This window comes from Manacus vitellinus, unplaced genomic scaffold (assembly GCF_001715985.3).
Source record: "Manacus vitellinus isolate BGI_N305 unplaced genomic scaffold, ASM171598v3 scaffold_7_pilon, whole genome shotgun sequence".
In the NCBI taxonomy this organism is placed as follows: domain Eukaryota; kingdom Metazoa; phylum Chordata; class Aves; order Passeriformes; family Pipridae; genus Manacus; species Manacus vitellinus.
The window spans coordinates 25,055,948-25,073,818 of record NW_021940813.1 but is presented as its reverse complement, the minus strand read 5'-3'; the positions used below and the strand labels follow the sequence as shown (position 1 = coordinate 25,073,818).

The window sequence follows — 17,871 nt, the reverse complement described above, 5'->3', positions numbered from 1 at the left end:
GATCCTGTCCAAGCCTGTATAGGGCTCAGCATTTTGAAAAAAGCTGTCTTTCATTTAATTTCCTAAATAATGGAATAATAAACAAACTCTGGTGTAAAGTGTGATAGCTTTAGCTTTGGGACTAAAAGTTAATTGATATCTCTTACCTTTGTGTCACACTTAGTGATCCTTGGATTTGAAAACCTTTGGTTATAAGAATGCTTATAATAAAAACGTATCTGTAAATGCATCTAAACAAGTGTACACACATACTCAATCTTATTTTCCCTAAGAGCTCTTCTTTTATTGGCTTCATTTGAAAATTAATGCTCTCATGAGATTAAAAGTAATTTAAGGTAACCATAGACTGATAATTGGCGTTTGGCAGTTATTAATAATGCTATATTACAGGCTAGTTTCGATGAATTCCTGCTTTGCAGGAATTGTAACACCCAGTTATGATTCAGTGCTTTACTTTCTTTTCCCTTTTCACACAGCTGCTGTAATCAATACCAAGTATTTGTTTAAAACATGAAATCAGCAAGCATCGCCTATAATTTTCCTTTCTTTCTTTTATGGCCATTAGGAAATCATGTGAAAGAGGTGAAAAAAGTAAAATGTTCCTTCTGTCCTCTTTTTTTTCCCCCACTATCTATTCATTTTCCAGAAAATGCTGATAGAGGGGAAACCCCCAAAAAAACTAATGAAAAGCTTTCTGCCTGAAGTCATTCAGTTTGCTATTCAAACCAGGGAAGTGTCTCTAGGTAGACATGGTTGTGTTCCTTGAGAGCGTGAAAACATGACAGTGTATTATTAGTGAAGAAGAGCAGCTGTTAGTTAGCACCTGGTTTCCAAAAGCTGACTAGAAATACAAAGAGGGATGCTCTGTGTGTGCCCTGGAATAAACATCTTAAAATCCACTCTTCCCCTGAAAAAGCAACACTCCCCTCAAGATGTCTATAAATTCTGAGAAATCATTGCAAATGGCAGGTGAAAAGGAGAAAAGACTCAAAGAACAATGAAAACAAAAACAAGGTGCTGTCTTACCTTGCTGCAGCTCAGTGCTGCCTCTGCTCATGAGTCTGCAAACAAGAGAGGACAGGGACAGACTCGACGCTTTATTGGATTGCCCAAACTACGTTTCGTAATGAGACAGTTGGGCATTCATGCTTCGGGTGAGCTATAAATATAATATCTCCAAAATACCAGCCATTGGCAGGAGATAAGGACTGCAGCATCTCTGTGTTACCAGCCTTTTAAGGCATCACAGCTAGAGCAGCACGAGGCCCCGAAGGAAAGGGCTGTTGTGCTCCTGAGCAGTTCCAGCCCGTCACTTTGCTGTATTGGGGACTGCCTGACCTTAAAATACAGTCACCTGCTATAAGAAGGCCCTGCGAGGGACCTCTAAGGAGATGGCGATATTTCAGGGCTCAATACTTTGACTGAGATATGAGCAACTCTAATTTCTCAGTCAGATTATTTGTCAAGGCTCTGGGATTGACAGAAATGCCCTCAGAAATTTTGACTGCTCTGTGAATGTAACAAACTCCAACTCCCTTTTTTTTGTCTGTCTGTCCACCCCAGGTGTGCAGCCTTTTGCAAGGTACTTTGTGCCTCAGGGCCTGCCTTGTTTTAGCCCTGCACCTCCTGGTGCAGGGAGCTGTAGTGCCAGTGCTATCATCTCACTATAAAAAAGATAGCGACTTTAGAGATTAACCTGAGATCACGAAGGAAGTCTATGTTAGCAGCAGGAATGTGGCTCAGGGGTGAGTTTTCTGCTCAGGGCTCCCTTCCCACTGCAATATAAGTGTGTTGCTGGGTGAAAGGGACACTTGTACACAGAAAAACCAAGAGGTTTGATGTGGAAAAAGGTCTTCCAGCAACTCCCATGGGCAGTGTCTTGCTGGCTTTGGAGGAAAACTTGTCTGAGCAAGGCTCAGTGCAGAGGAGGGGTTACAACCTGTCTATCTTCTTGCCAGTATTGGGTCCATCTCTGCATTGCAATGTACTTCTGCAGAGAAAGTTGCAACAGAGACATAGTCCTTGATGTGAAGTTAAACTATTTTAAGAGGAGGAAAATTAAAACTTTTCTTTAAGACAGGGAGGTGAAGAAATAGCATCAGGCAACCTCTGCGTACAGGTAAATGTCTCTACACAGCAGCATAGTTATCTGGAAAAGTACTGTGCTGTTGAATTGAGGTTGCTGGTTGTTCCTCCTCCTGGCTGAAGCAGCAGGGAGGGATTCAATTTCTTTGCCAGATTTATTTATTACTTCCTTGGTCCCGAAGAACTCCTCATTCCCTTCATCTTCCTCTTCTCTCTCTTCTCTTCAGAGCTCTGGTCAAGCCATAGTCCTTAGGAGATAGCATGACCTCCCAGCTTGTCTCTGAGCAGTTCATTTGGACAGCAAGTGCAGGTCAAGCTGCAGAGAGTGGATACTAACACAAACTGTGTGCCAGGCTTTCTGACATGACAAACTGATTTATGGTTTGACATGGAGCCCAGTCAGGTTTTATGGTTATAACGCCAAACCAATGAGAAGCTGGTATCTGAAGCATTCATCCTAGCATTAAAAAACCTATAACAGCCTGTCCTCAGCCTCTGCCAAGCGGCATGGTTTGACAGCCTGAGTCAAGCCTCTGGGAACAAATGACTTTCACACATCTCCTTTTGTCCATGCAGAAATGCCTGGCTTCAAAGAACCATGGATGAGGAGCATGGCCCAGAGACTTTGGTTAGGGAGATAAGAGAAATATCCCACAGATTCCTCAGAAAAATATTGCTCATCCTAGATCTAGTGGCCTTTTGCCACATGTTCCTTTAGCTACCATGTAAACAACCCTTTCACATTTCCCAGAACAATAAACAGTTATGAAAAGCTGTTGAAGCAGCAAAAACGTGGTACTTAAGACATATGTTTGGACAGCTCTGGAAAGCCTCAACCTTTTCATGTTAGCCAATATTTTTGTTTGCACAATTCAAGGATCCGGGTGATGTTGTAGGAACAACCTGGAAAAACGATGGTTGTCCCTGCCCCAGTCCAGGATGTTCTCGGCAGTAATGACATGTTTAATCCCCAGGTGTCAACCCAGCTGCAGAGCATATTTGGATCTGGTGTCCACATCCAGCAACGGGGGACCAACTTGGTGTAAATGTGGCCTCCCAGCACACTTCATTTGAAAACTTGAGAAGGTGGATTACAGTTCAGATTTTCTCTCTGAAAAGAGCAAACATCCTCTGAAGCTGGTTGGTTCCCATTGTCCCTCTACTTAGACTGTCCCAGTTTTATTTTGGGTGTTGCTTTACTGTTTGATGAGCCTCCTCAGGGAAAGGAGGGCTACTTGAAAAAGGATGCTACCAGAAAACTAAAATATCAGCAATCTGTCAGGCTGCTGGCCCTGATCATGGGCTCCTGGCAGCAGGTAATAGCTGAGCCACTTCCTTGAGACAGGCAGGGGAATTCCCCCACCCTCAGGGCACCAGCAGTTCTGAGGTACAGAAGGGTGGCAGGCTAACAAAAGAGGAGTGGGTATTGTCAGAAGCAGAGACCTCTCCAGGTGTCTCAGCTATACCGTGGTATTGGAATTTAGCCCTTTAAGAAGAGGAATGGGACCTGAAGGTCTCTGACCCACAGCAGTGATGACACAGCAGGCCCTTTCTCCGTCTCCATGGGTCTGCAGCCCCTGTTTCTTCCATGACTAAGGCACCAACAGGAAGGAAAGCAAAAATTTCAGTCAGTTCTCTACTCCAAGGTGATGGGAGGTATGTGTACTAGAAGAGCTGCTTTACAATCATGGAATCATTTAGGTTGGAAAGACCTTTAAGATCATTGAGTCCAACTGTGCTTTAGAAATATAAAGTAAATGTTGCAAGCTGTAAAGCAAAGCCCCCATGAAAACCATACTAAGGTGCTGTTACTCATTCATTGCAGTGAGGTTAGAAGTTTTACCACTGATCCCTTGCAATTGGGATTGGCGCTGCCATTCTCTGCAAGCCATGGCAGATGCCAGAGTATGGGCATCCAAGAAGGATGTAAGTGTTCAGGATAGCTTTAACAAGCAAAAATCTAACCATCTTGCACTAGTGCAGTCTTTAATAAAGGCAGAGCTCTACTGACAGATATTCATGGAAATCTGACCTTGCTGTCTTGGTTCATGACAGGTAGTACAGCAATTAAAACTGTGTTATGATATTGTTGAGCCTTTAATCTAATTTGGAAGATTTAGAGGTAGGTTCTGTACATATGATACTGACTGTCAGAGACTTAGCAGCAGGGCCAGAGGGGAGGAGGAAGTCTGTGGAGACTTTGCTCGTAGTCAATATTTTGCAAACTCTTTACACTCAGGCTCTAGCAGTGAGGAATATGGGATTAGCATTTGCCACTATGAACTTGGGATTTGGCTGTGTTAGCAAGCCATTGGTCTACCTGCTTCCTCTAGCCCTTCACAGACACAGGTCACATCAGTGCCTTCCATATTAGACATCTGCACATAAAACTGCACACCCAGCCCCCTCATACTTGAGGGAAGAGCACTCACAAATGCCAACCTCCATGGAAACCTGTGGCCACACAGCCTTTTGCCAGGAGGCACATAGGGTGCCAGGAGCATCAGACATCTTCAGGCCTTCCCACACCTGCGAAAATGCTTGTGGCAGGCAGCATTTGGGCTCTAGCAGCAGCAGCCTTAGGGATACCAGTGACCTCTAGATACCTGGGGATGGAGAAGTACCTGGAGGAACTCAGCCCTAGCTTCCTCCTGGTGGGCAGCTGTCCTCATTGCCACCACCATGTTCAGACTCTGGAGCACAGGTGAGACGGAGGTGCTTTTGTATGAAGCAGCAAAGCATGTGTGATTTCCAAGGGCCTGATCTCTGCCTGGTTTCCCCTTACGTGCTGTGTTCTGAGCTGAACCTCCAAGAAGACGTCATTGCTGCAAAGATATGCTCAGGCTGGAGAGCAGGCTGAAACACCTGGAGCCCTGTGACCTGCATGTTTTCCGTGGGCACTGTCATCAGCAGTTCACCTCACCCAATTTTTGACATCAAAAGCTGGCATCCAGTGTAAGCCTGTTATCTGTGTGCTTTTCTGTGGGGGCTGGAGGTGCCTATCTCCTGCTGACTACAAGCTGAGAGGAGATGGCTCACACCAGACTTACTTGCACATAAATTCAATCACCAGATACCTTCTAGTGACTGAATTTATGTGAAATGTGCCTCACTTAGCATGAGATGCCCTTGCTTTGTGTAATGTGCCTCAAAAATATCTGTTGGGCCAGATGTAGGTATACCCTTGAACAGTTTCTTGAATTCCCACATATTTTGGGTTGAGAACTCTCTGAAGCAGAAGCAAACTGTATTTAATGACCTCAATGCAACTATTTTTCTTTTCTTTCAGTGAGTTTCTCCAGCTGTTTCTGAACTCAAAAGCTCGGGATGTTTGGTCCATCCCATGACCAGTCTCTGCAGCTTGCTCCCCTCATGCCTGATGGCTGTGAGAGCTCAGAGCACAGGCACGAGCTCTTCCCCCAGCACAAACAATGCCACATTCAGATAAATGATGCAGATGAGCCTTAATTTGAAAATTCAGACACTGAACTCTCCAAAACCTCTAAACCCAAACTTTGTGTTAAAAACCTAGGGAGATTTCCACCTTCTCCCCCTCTCCATCCCCTGTCCCACTCACACTGAGGGAGATGAATCCAGTCCCCAGGCTGCTTTCTGCCCCTACGTAATGGCCCCATATCTCAGGACTCACTTTGCAGACCTGGTGACACAGCACTGACAAATGCCCCGAGTAAAGAGAGGACTGGATGGTGACTGTCAAGCCAGAGTGCAAACAGAGTTGGAAAAGCAGAAATAATTTCTTCTTCACTTCTCCATTTATCTGCCCAGCAAATGTTACAGCTCATAAAAGGCCACTGCTCTTAGCAGCTGTTTCACGGCCCCGTCTCTGCCCTTTCCCATTTTGGCTGAAATACTTATTCACTATGCTTTAGCTGCTGTTTTTGGATCATGCTGAAACTTCTTTGGTCCAAAGCTAAATCTACCCTCACAGTCCACTAAAATAAGTCCTGACAAAGCTAAGGAAGGCTTCACCTAACAACAAACTAAGATATAAACCTTTGTGAGTTGTAGTGACAAAGGGATCCAAGTGATTGCCTGAGTTCAAAGCAGCTGAGAGAAGCAATCCCAGTAACGCTGAATTTTGGTGCCCTATTTGCACATTTACCTGCCTATCTGAATTAATGTCTTTACTCCACTGTACCTAACTCCACCAGTACGTATGAGTATGTGTGCAAAAAAACCTTTTGAAGAGAGGTATTTTCTCATGAAATAACTGGTATCTGGTAAGTGCATGGAAGTCTCAGTGAAGGACAGAGGAGCTGGAAGTGCCAAACACTTTGAAAAAAAAAATCAAATTAATCCCTGGGGCTCAAGTTTCCCACTTGTAGGGGAAACTATGAGAGAGATCATTGCTCGAGAACAAGATTTGGAAAATACAAAAAGGATAAAATAAAACCAAAAATACTGAAATGATAAAACCCCCAACCCTTAGTGGACTAAGAATTTCCCAGACCTCCATAGCCAATAGAAGGATCCTTCTGGTAGGAGCACATTTCCCAGCAAAATGTCCCAAGACTGGCTCTGATTGCTCTTTCCCCACATCTTCTGACTCAGATTTCACAGTGGGTGGAGGGCACATGATCTCAAGTAGAGGTGCTTCAGCACCTCAAAATCACCCTGGCTGCACTCATTACTGCATTGCAATCAATAGGCTGTTCTTAGAACATATAAAGTAGGACTTGGGCTCTAAAATTAGTTTGACATTATACTACCTCCAAAGGCACTTCCCAAAACAGTGGAGAAATAGAAACTAGGATAATGCAGCTGGAGTGGTGATAAACGTAGAATCTTGCACAAAAATATTTAAGCCTTGTATCGTCTCTGCACACTATGGAGTAGGAGCATGGTCACCCTTCTTGGTGTTGACTTGATACAAGCCTGGTGGCTCAGGTTAGCTTGCTGAAGACCACCATGTGCAATTTGAAACAAGCCCAGCAATATTAAAAAGTTATGTTTATAAAGAGCAGCTGTTGGCATGACAGTGTATATCCTTCCCCTGGAGACACAATCAACTGGTAACTTAATCTTTGCTAGAAGTTTGTTATGTTGATGATAGAAGTGCAGCCTAGGGCTACCGTGTACCTCTTAGGCCATTTAGCACAATGAGAAACATTTCACTGTAGAGCCTAGATTAGTCTGGATACAAGTACCAAAATTAATGTCAAACCTGCCACCTGCCACTGCCCCTTACTCAGATCCTGCACATGACTGTGATAAGCCTCAAATGCTTGTTTTCTCTTTTCATTGGTCACTGATTTTCTCATCCATAACATAAAAAGTCTTCAGATGATTGTATTTATTTTATCTGTTTCACTGATGCCTTTTGTGAAACATCACAATGATTTTGCTGGTGGATGAAAAAAGTTATACATATTAAAACTGTCACCCTAATTTTATGGTCAAGTTCAACAGACAACATGACGTTTACCAGGAGAACAACTCCTTATGATCCCTCAGTTAAATAACAACTACTTCTGACCTCATCAGGGCTGCCAGCCTGGTCAGATTTTTCAAAAACAATTCAAGGACAAATTATCAGTTCTATGGCTGCGTATTATTTTGAAAGACTTGACAGACATGTTTAGCCATTAAGTTGTTGGAGTGAAGAAAACAAAACCAAAGCATGCTGAGCAAGGAAGTGACATGTGTCACTATATGTGTCTCGTCAGCTGAGACTAGTAAAATTCTTACCCACTGATCAAAATGCATGAAGATCTCTCTGATTTTCACATTGTTGGGAAAAAAACCCCCACAAGTGTCTTTTTCACGCTTTGAAAAGATGCACTTACATTCAATATGACTGAAGGACAGTGAAATTAGAGTCTTTATCATGCAAAATCCACATGCTGCTTTTGCACATATTCTGACTCTGAATTTGATGACCTTTTTCTTCTGCATTCTGTTTCTGCATATATCCTGACTATGAATTTGCTGACCTTTTCCTAATTGCTGCCTGCATACATACCTCATAAAACCATTACCCAAGGTAATACTAGACCACCTTAGCATCACTATAATTCTCTTTGCATTTCTTTCTGTGCTCCACCATCTCTTCTCTTGGCTGTTATGTCTGGCATATCACATCTCTCCCCTGCTTCCTTTCTGCACCAGACACCTGCAGTGTCAGCAGTGGGGTCTGCCAACCTCCCCTCTCTACTCAAGCTATGAAACCTGCAAGATAATCCTTTTAATCACTGCCTCCTTAGCATCCTTGCCACCATTTCTTTCTTCTCAAGGATTAATGGATATTTTCTCAAAACATCTGCAGTTTTGCACCTTTGCCTCATTCCCCACACCTCCTCATTTAACTTTATCTCCCCACAACACATTAGTCCTCTTCTCTTGCAGATGACAAACATTCTTGTGGTGTTCCTCCCGTATCCAGCCCCACACAAGCATGTTTGCCTGGCACAGTTTTGGCAAAGTGTGCCAAACCAAGGCAGGAGCTCTGGCTATCTTTTGCAGCTGTTGTTTTATGGTTCCTCTGTTGTGCTGGAGCTCACCCTTGCCTCTCAAACGGGAGGAGTGCAGAAAGCAGTTCAAATCCATAAATCACCCAGACACGCAAGATATGCCCAGCACCAGCAATCAGGGCAGCTGCCGAGTGTATTCCTAGCATTTCTGGGAAAACACTTCTGTAAACAAATCTGCCATTTAATTTTTGGGCACAAATATTAAACATTCTGGAGAGTACCCTGCCAAGGTGGAGGCAAGAGGTTCGCAGGTCTCTTTGATATGTGATCGTGCTAAACTTGGCTCCTGCTCAGAAGATAGCAATGCTTCTTTCTGTCCTTTAGGAACAATGTGCTTCTTTTCAAGAGTGTATCAAGAAGGTTTTTCTGAGTCACTACATGAGCTGTGGGCATCACCCATGGTTTGAAACTGATCTTTGGCCTGAATTGGTTTGATAGTTGCCAGATCTAAAGAACTATAAAAAGAAAGGCTTTCTGGCATTGAAGTCTAGAACTAAGGGAGATGAACAAATAGAAAGAAAGAGAAGTTGTCATCTCTGCCTTGCATGCTGAAGTGCTTTTAGGGCATTCAGTTCTGTGGATTGTCACAACAAATCCTAAAACAACACTGGATCCCAGACCTGTGGACTCTGACTCTTATCCTACATTGGTCCTGATCTTTTGTTGTGTCAGGAAGGGCTCTGGAGACAACTTCGCCTTCTGGAGATCAAATTTTTAGAAAAATAGATATTGAGTATTGAAAAATATTGATGATGGTGATGAAGAAGAGGAGCAGGAGGAGGAGAAAGTGTGGTAGAGAAAGACTGGGGGATCTCAGAAACACAGCTCCCAAAATACTCCTTCTGTCACAGTTTTGTTAAAGGACTGAATTGAGAAGCCTTTCAAATGTGGGACCTAGTGCTGCTATAATGGAAAACGACTTGTGTCATGTCTCAGTGTGACTACAAATAACAGAGCAGTTCTGCTCCTTTTCAAACATGCTAGCAGGTCAAATTGCTCAGCTTTTTTGTGGTAGCTCTGTAGATTTGAATGACAGAATCTTATCAAGGACAACCCTTCAGTATAAATCTGTCCAGGCAGCAGTGCTTGTGCAAAAGCAAAAGTTATTTTTTTAGGTCAAAATCATTCTTCCCAGAGATAAGATCAGGGTGATGTCAAAAAATACAAGATCATCCTCCTGTTCATGTGACAGTGGCAGGTATATCTACAGTCCTTAGAAAAGAAGTAAAAATTTTTGCCGTGAGAGACCACTTTTGAAACTTTGCAATTGAGAATTGTCACCAGTGTCACATATGGGAACTAAACACAGAGACTGCCTGATGTAGAGCATTGGCTAATGGAAATCCTGGATTTGGGAGAACAGATGAAAAATAAAGCAGTGTTAACATAATACGGAATATGATAAATATGATAAATGACTTTTGGTTTTAATGTTTTCCAAAACTGTCTACTCCAGTACCTCCATACCTTCAAAGGAAGAGAATGCCATCATGGGATATTGCAGGGGCATAGCTCTTGCCAAGCATGTTCACGTCATTTTCAGCCTGAAATAATTTGATTACCATTAATTCTCGTCTCAATGCAGTCAAGATCTAATTAACTGCATTCATTATCACTGTTTATATGTTTATATCTACTGTGATTGTTGGTTTATACATATATATAAGCTGGTGTTTTCAGTGTGTAACGAATTAGTGCAAGGAGGCCTGAATCTTGATCTGCCTTTGAGGAGAAGCTTTCCTTCACAGGCAGCATGCATTAAGGTAAGCACCAAGATATTTTTTCCCTGTCTGGGCAGAAGAACCCACCTATCCAGCAGGCACCAATACTTCCCAGCTCATGTGATGGCAGGAATGGGAGACGTGATGAGGACTTGAAATACCTCAGGGAAGAAAAGAGTTGTGCAAGGACATACATATCCTTGAATAAGCATCCACTCAATGAAATACATGCTTTGGACCAGGTCTTGCTCAAAGGCGAGTTTCCAGCTGAAAGGTATGTAAGCATGATGAGAGCATTTTAACTGGAAAAAAACCAGATAACAGAGTTAGAATAATCTGTCTGCAGCTGTAAGTTTTCTTTTCTTTATGCACAGCTGCCTCTAAATAAGGAGATTGTAATGCTGATCTTTGGGTTCCTGAATAATTCATTCCTTACTTTATCTTCAAGTCTGTCTGGTGGTAGGAGTGATTTAAGGATAACTGGCAAACCACCATCATTCCATTCTCAAATAAGCCACAATTCAGTAAGGGGGGAGAGGGTGTTGGACCATTCTCCTAGAAAAAATACAAAGCCAGAGGTAACCAGATATTTCTCTGTGAGCTGTGTGGGACATTTGGAAGTTTATAATGAAGTCTTCTTGGGACACAGTCTTTATCTCTGGAAAGCTGGAAAAGCACCTCAGCAAGGAGTCTCCAGCAAGGTCACGGTGCTAGGGTTGGCTGAATCTCATGAGCTTTGTGATGTAGGTGGGGCTGCTGCAGGTCTGTGTTCGTGGGTACAGCCTGTAGCGAGGCTGAGCGTACATTCCCAATTGGCAAACACACACATGCATACAATATGCATTTCTGGTTACACGGAATAGCACAAAGAGGAATCAGTGCCACCAGCACCACCAGCACTCACACAAACATGAACAGCCCCATCTTGTTGCCCCTCTCTGGGGAATGAGGATTGAAGCCTGCTACTGGGATACACACACAATGTATGTCATTTCAGGACGTACTCAATACATAGTTCAGGAGCTGGTCATAGGCACTCCGTGCTCTAGTTGGCTCCCAGTCTCCTCCAGCTGCTGGCACTAGGACCTACAAACCTCAGAGGTCTGTGGTCCCACTCTGGGTGCTGGTACTCCCTAATCCTACTAGTTTTAAGCTTGGTAGCAATCACATTAAATGACTCAGGACAGAGAATGAGATGCTCAGAGAAGACAGGTAGAAATAGGATTTAGTGAAAATACAGGATAGATGGTGGTGTATAAGCATAGGACTCCATCAAGGAAGTCTACACTCAATTAGACCCTTTTATCTTCTTTCCCCCTCTATTTCCTCATGTTTATTATCACCCCAGTTTATCTTGATGCTTTCATTTTTCCACCTCCAGTCTTCCCAATCAATATCCGTTGGGGAGACCCAACATTCCCAAGTTCCCCTGAAAACCTTCTGTAAGACATTTTATACAAGACTCATATTCTCCTTCCTGTGCATACTATGCTAAGTTCTGCATTCTGTTATATATTATCTCCCTTTCCTCTACATGGCTCTCTGACCCATTGGACTACCCCCTCACTGGGTGTAATTTTTTCTCTTTATGGTTGTAGGGAGTTGCTGATTCAGTGGGCCCTGTTTTCACTGCTCAAGTCACTAGGCTGCCTCCATCTGTCACTGATCCTGCCTGGGTTTACTGCTTACTACTTGCTAACTTACCCTTTGGACACATAATTTAACACATGGAACCCAACATTACTCTTTGGGTGGCTAGTAAAAGCCAAGCAGAACTTTACATAGGGAGCCATGCTGTCCTGGCACTCCTTTCTGCACAGAAGATGTCTAAACAACGTAAAAATACTTCTTTAGCACAGAGGAATAGGTGGATCTCCAGTTCTCCACGCATATGTAAGACTGAGTTTCCATGCAATCTTGATGGCTTCCATCTTGGAGTGTCTAACTTGAAATGCATAAAAGAAGCATGACTTCTAGAGGTTTCAAATGCAGTTTCAAATTCAGTCCTCAGAAAGCTACCTTTTCCTACAAAACAGAGTTTATTCCCTCCCCTGAAAGCACAAGTGCCATGTTTATCCTCAGCATCTCTGCCACACATACTTCTGGACCTGAAATAATCCTAGTTGCCATAATTTAATTAAACTAACAGTTTGAAATGTCTGAGTGTTGTATTGAGACTGGGTGGAAAATATGAGCACAGACAATTGTGTTAGCTAGGAATAGCTAGACAGCTTGCAGTGTAAAACAAGAAAGGCTGAGGCTAAGTGCAATCCAAGCTGACAAATCCTGAGGCTATGGGATTAGGCTGGTCCTGTTGAGGACTGCTGAAGAACTGAGACTGTAAATGTTTATTTTAAAATAGGCATCCAAGGATGTGTTTCAGATCATTTGTTACTCCTTACTGCGGTTGTGTGTATTTCCTTAAAATGCACTATTGTTTTTAGCCCAGCCAGTGCTTGACACTGCTTGAACAAAGCTAAGAACAAAGCTTCCTAAGAGGAAGAGTGCAAGAGCTGGACTTACTGTTGGCAATATCTAGACCATGGAGATACTCAGAAACTAACCACAGTTAAGGAGGCTTTGTCCCCTTTTCTTTATACTCAGATGGCTTTTTTCTTTACTGACATTATGTTCATTTCACTCAAACTGAAGCTCTATCCTGTGAGAAAGAGGAGAGCTGCATTATAGCAGTTACACAACACTCTCCATTTCTGGAAAAGCTACCATGTTTATCAATCCACTGTATCCTGCGTGGAGGGCTATGTTTTGTGGTTTTCTCTGAGCTTTCTACTGTGCTTTAGCAGCAGAGAAATTTGTGACAGGGGTGTAGTGATAGCTTTCTGCTCCATCCTCCTAGCCACTTCATCCCTACCGAGTGGTTTCCCCATCCTCAGCCCCTCCTGGCAACTCCTGCCCAGGCAGGTGGGTGACACATCAGATCTGATATTTGGAGGGGCACAAATGGAGGTGGGGAGAAAGCAGCACCACTGTGTTTGCTTATCCTTTATCAGCATACTTTGAATAAAAGACCACAATGCTTGTTGATTTTATTGACATAAACTAAAAAAGAGCCTCTGACAAGAGATTGAAAGTCTTGGCAGCTAATTAGCAGAAAACCATTAAAAGGCATGTTATCTTAAAGGTAGCAAAGTGTGAAAACTCTTTTTGTTTTTAAGGCTGATTAGTTGTGTGATGTCCACTCTAAGGCAAGATCATAAAGCAGGGTTGCTTAATGCAATCATTAGGAAGTAAAAATCTTGATTTTCCAGCTATTCTGAAGATGTTGTTTTTAGGGTGTGTGTTCCCGTTAAATGCATCTGTGTTGCTTCTAAACCAAAAGGATATGAAAGGAAACAAATGTGAGACTTGTTTCACATCAGTAGCTTGGCTGAGAGGGCTTTCACAGTGGGAGCCTGCTCTCTGGGCTTTCTCAAAAATGGAAAGCAAAAACTCAGTTCAGCCTAAACACAACCAAGATTATTAAGACTGACTTTGGACCTGGTCCAGACTAAAACAGACCATGGCTCTCATTATCCCAAATAAAACCTCTGCCTTTCCTTCAACTTGCTCACCAGCCCCTGGGACAGTCACAAGGACTGCCACGGGTCTATAAACTCTCCTGTTGAGTTTATGGGCTCAGGGGTCAGCCTGTTAACTCGTGCTGCATTGTCTGCCCAGCCTGGCTCTGGGGAGGGGACATCTGAGCGTCGTCCTGCCCCAGTGCCCCCTACTTTCCCTGGCCCTTCAGGAGCCCTGGCTGCCAGCTGGGTCATGGACTGCATTTCTCTGCAGCAGCATCTGCTGCTCCGTTTCAACTACCTGATGGGCCCTGCAGCCAAGAAGCCTATGGGCTGTCCTCCTTAGAAATCAAAACAATAAGAAAAATGTCACATTAAAAACAATCTAGGCATTAGATTATGAGCTGCTATGTGGAAGTAAAACCCAACCAACCAACAACAAAAACCCCTAAAAACCCCCCAAATGCCACAATATCCTAATTATCTCTTCCTGAGCTCTTTTCCTGGATCTTTTTAGGCGAAACAGTCAGTTTATCTTTTTCCCCTTCCAGGATGATGGGTAACTTTTGGACATGTTCCAAACTCCCCTGAAGTCAGTAAAAAGTTTCCAAGGTCTGTGAATCAAGCCCTGGATGCAGGAGGGTAAAAAGTGTGAACATCCTACCTTGCATTCTAGGTGAAAACACACACATCCTGCAAGTGCCACACATTAGTGCTCAGTAAGTAGTCCTTTCCTTTTCTCTGTTTCTCCACAGTGTGAAAAGGTCTCTCTGATGATACAGCAGACAAACACCTTCTCAGAAAGGAGGACAGGCCTGGTTCCTTTCTAGTAGTGAAGTCGCCATTAGCGATGGAGTTGCACATCACAGGAGTGGTCCTTCTCCTGGTCCTTGACTGCATAATTTCCCAGACCCTACTTTGCAAATACCTGAGGTGAAGGCTAAAGACTAACCAGTGACTTTATAAGCTCTGGTACAGTTTGTGCCAGGCCCAGCTCAGGATGAGGTTTGCCAAAGCCTCTCACGAGGCTCTGTTACAAGGGCATTGAATCTTGTAGCAAGAAACACACAATCCTCTCCTCACTTATACCATCTTCTGGTGAAAATGAACATCACATAGATGTAAAAATAACCCTACATCAAGTCACCACTTTTTATAGCAGCTTGATTATTCCAGAAATGATGCCTCAGGTGAGTTCCAAAATTTAAATTTCTGATACTCTTCATATTTTCCCAAAGCTGTTTTCTCATTATGTATTTTTAATAAGCTGTTATAATGTCCTGAGAAATTCAGGTTCTGTGTGTGGCTTCCTCTAGCTTTCCTCCTCCTGACCATGGGGCTCACTGAACACCACAGAGTCACAGAAAAGCAGAAGCCTTCGCCCCTGGGCAAGATCAGCTACAGGCATACAATTTCTGACAGAAAAAATGTTGTCTTGTTCTTATTCAACAGTCTTCCTGAAGTATACCAACCTGACTTAAGCCTTTAACTCAATCCTTTAATAAAAGCTTATGAGTCCTGCTGTGGTCAGTGGAGGCCCTGGAAGGTGGGTCAGAAGTGGCTCAGGAAGGGGCACACGTGTCCTGGGCAGGTTAGGTTAGAAAATATGAACACCCAGCTATCTGCATTTCTGTAGTGTACCAGCCTAATTTGGAATAAAAGTCTTCTAAGGTTCTACTTTCAAACCATGGTGTGGTAAAGGTCAAAGGGGTGAAGCACATCTGGCCAGATGTGTTGTAGGTGCTCAGAGAGACTGAATAGTGGTGGTACCATAGTGGAGACATGCAAAGATAAGCAAGAAGAGATTTTTTTTTCCATGAAAGCAGTTTGTCAAAATTCCTCTTCTTGGTACCAGTTATTATGAAAGATGCCCAAACATGCATCCACAAGACAATAAAAGTGTGATCCAGGGCTCATCTTCAGTCACCTTGTATCTTCACTTCCCTGCTATCAGAGTCTGTTGCGATCTCTGGATCGTATGGCAGAAGAATCATAGTCCCTTCTTGTTACATTATTAATGCTGGTCATTTCAGACAAAGTAATAGTGATTTCTTTGTGGATGGATTAACTACATCTGCATCGTTGCGGCAGAGGCAAAAACATATTTAATTTCCTAAGCAAAGATTTTGCAACCTACTCGCTGGGGTTCTCTGATTTCCCACCAAACTGGCAGCATCGTGTAGGACCACACTAAGCTAAACATTTAACAAAGTCAAATAATTTGGGATGCCTAAACAATCTTCCAAATAAAATCATTTTGTCAGTCTGTAGGTGTACACAGACAAGAGAGATTCTTCTGGAACTGGTGCAGATACTTTGGGAAATGGTCTGTTTCTCCATAGTACCATGTCACAAAGAGCCTCCACTCCAAGCAGTGTCCTTGGCTTTGTTTAGGATCACTGCTGTGAATTCAAAGAGAAGTTCTTGGTTAGGATTACCTGAGAGCAGTTATTTTTTTCAATTATTATTTCATTATTTAGACCGTACATGCTTTCATAGCCCACACAGGCTTTTAAGTGGATTGTAAAAATATGCAAAGGTGTTTTTGTTTTCTTTAATATCCAGACATTTTCGGAGGTCTCACAAGGTACAAAACAGTAAACAAGCAGGTAAGGCTGTGGGACAGTGAGCCTGCTGCAGGCAGCCCATCTCACTTCTATTAATTATTGTTGTTATTATTATTGCTATGGTTATTGCTGTTATTATCAAAACTGCTAATAATGTTAATAAATACAGCAACTGATTTAGGTTAGCTTCTATCAGCACCTCCCTTCTAAGTGAAGCAAGGTCTTTGCTGAAACTGCTTCCTGCTGCAAATGATTATTCTGAACCACTTCTTCCATCGTGATCACAACAGACACTTTCCAGATACTTTAGCTCACTAGACACTCCTTGGAAATGTCAGACATGTCTTTTGTGAAGAGCTCCTGTTTTTAACAATATGATAGTATTTCAAGCAAATACTTAGTAAGTTTTGCCAGTGGGTCCTAGCATCTTTGGAAGAAAAGGACAGTTATGGGCAGTGCTGGTGGGTGGAAGAGGGGATATCAGTCATGTAAAAAACATACCTTGTGGTTTTAGTGACGCATGAATTATAATCACTGAAGGCAGTAAGGTTCATTCCAGTCACTGTGGCAAAGACAAAAGGCGAACATTTGTCTTACTAATCATTTACAGGAACCTGGTGTTCAACCGTGCAATGCTGCCATGGGTAGAAAAATATGTTTCAGAAAAGTACTGTAACATTAGCTGTCCCCCAAAACATCCACTCAATCATTTCTGCATAGATGAATGCTGACATGACAGAAGAACTGTTTGTTGTACACATGTGAGTGGAGCGCAGGGCACTTTGGAGTGACTCCCTGTGCTCCCCAGGTAAGTCATGTTATACCTCAGAGCCTCCATGGAACAGGGACACGTATAGCTGCCCAAAAAGAGTGCCTCAGCCATCCTGCTTCATCCAGGGCAAAAATCCAGATGGGTACAAGGCCTCATTCTCCTGCCCTTCCTTTCAGCCTTTCTCCCCTCCCTCTCTCTTCACTCCAGATTACAATCTGGTCAGTCTTAACATGTCACCTGTCAGGCATCTTTTAGCTTACTATTATCAGATGGCTTAGCCAAATATTTCCTCGTCCTGATTTTGGCTGCTCATTCTTACCCACAAACTACCTTTACCACTAGGCTGAAATAAAGTGGGTTTTTTTAAAAAATTTGTCTGTTTTTTGGTTTCGTTTTTTCTTTCATCCAAATTGGTTCCTAGATGTGACATGATAGTAGCAGCAGAGACATAGGAACAGGAAGAGAGGACCCCTGGAATACATCCCTGGAACTGTTCAAGGCCAGGTTGGATGGGGCTTTGAGCAACCTGGTCTACTGGAAGGTGTCCCTGCCTGTGGTAGGGGAGCTGGAAATAGATGATGTTCAAGGTCCTTTCCAAACCAAACCATTCTGTGATTCTACGACCTTAAGAAGAGTCCTGCTGCAGGGCTGTCACATGTGGAAAGCATGTGGTCAGCAATGGGGTGACAGGAGCTCTCTGCTAAGTGAAACAGAGGG

General features: G+C 43.1%; 1 protein-coding gene across 3 annotated transcripts in view; it reads right to left on the bottom strand.

The window, feature by feature from the left end:
• The window catches only part of FHL2 (four and a half LIM domains 2), a 61,416-nt gene that overhangs the window by 42,009 nt on the left and 1,536 nt on the right, over positions 1-17,871 (bottom strand). Inside the window, exon 1 of one of the 3 annotated variants that reach the window (XM_018083986.1) lies at positions 16,884-16,946. The exons of 1 other annotated variant lie outside the window; for it this stretch is intronic. The gene's annotated coding sequence lies outside the window, so the exon portion shown is untranslated. Of the gene's footprint in view, positions 1-1,026; positions 1,076-16,883; positions 16,947-17,871 lie in introns of those variants that run through there. One more of the 3 variants, XM_029964734.1, reaches the window with a different exon arrangement.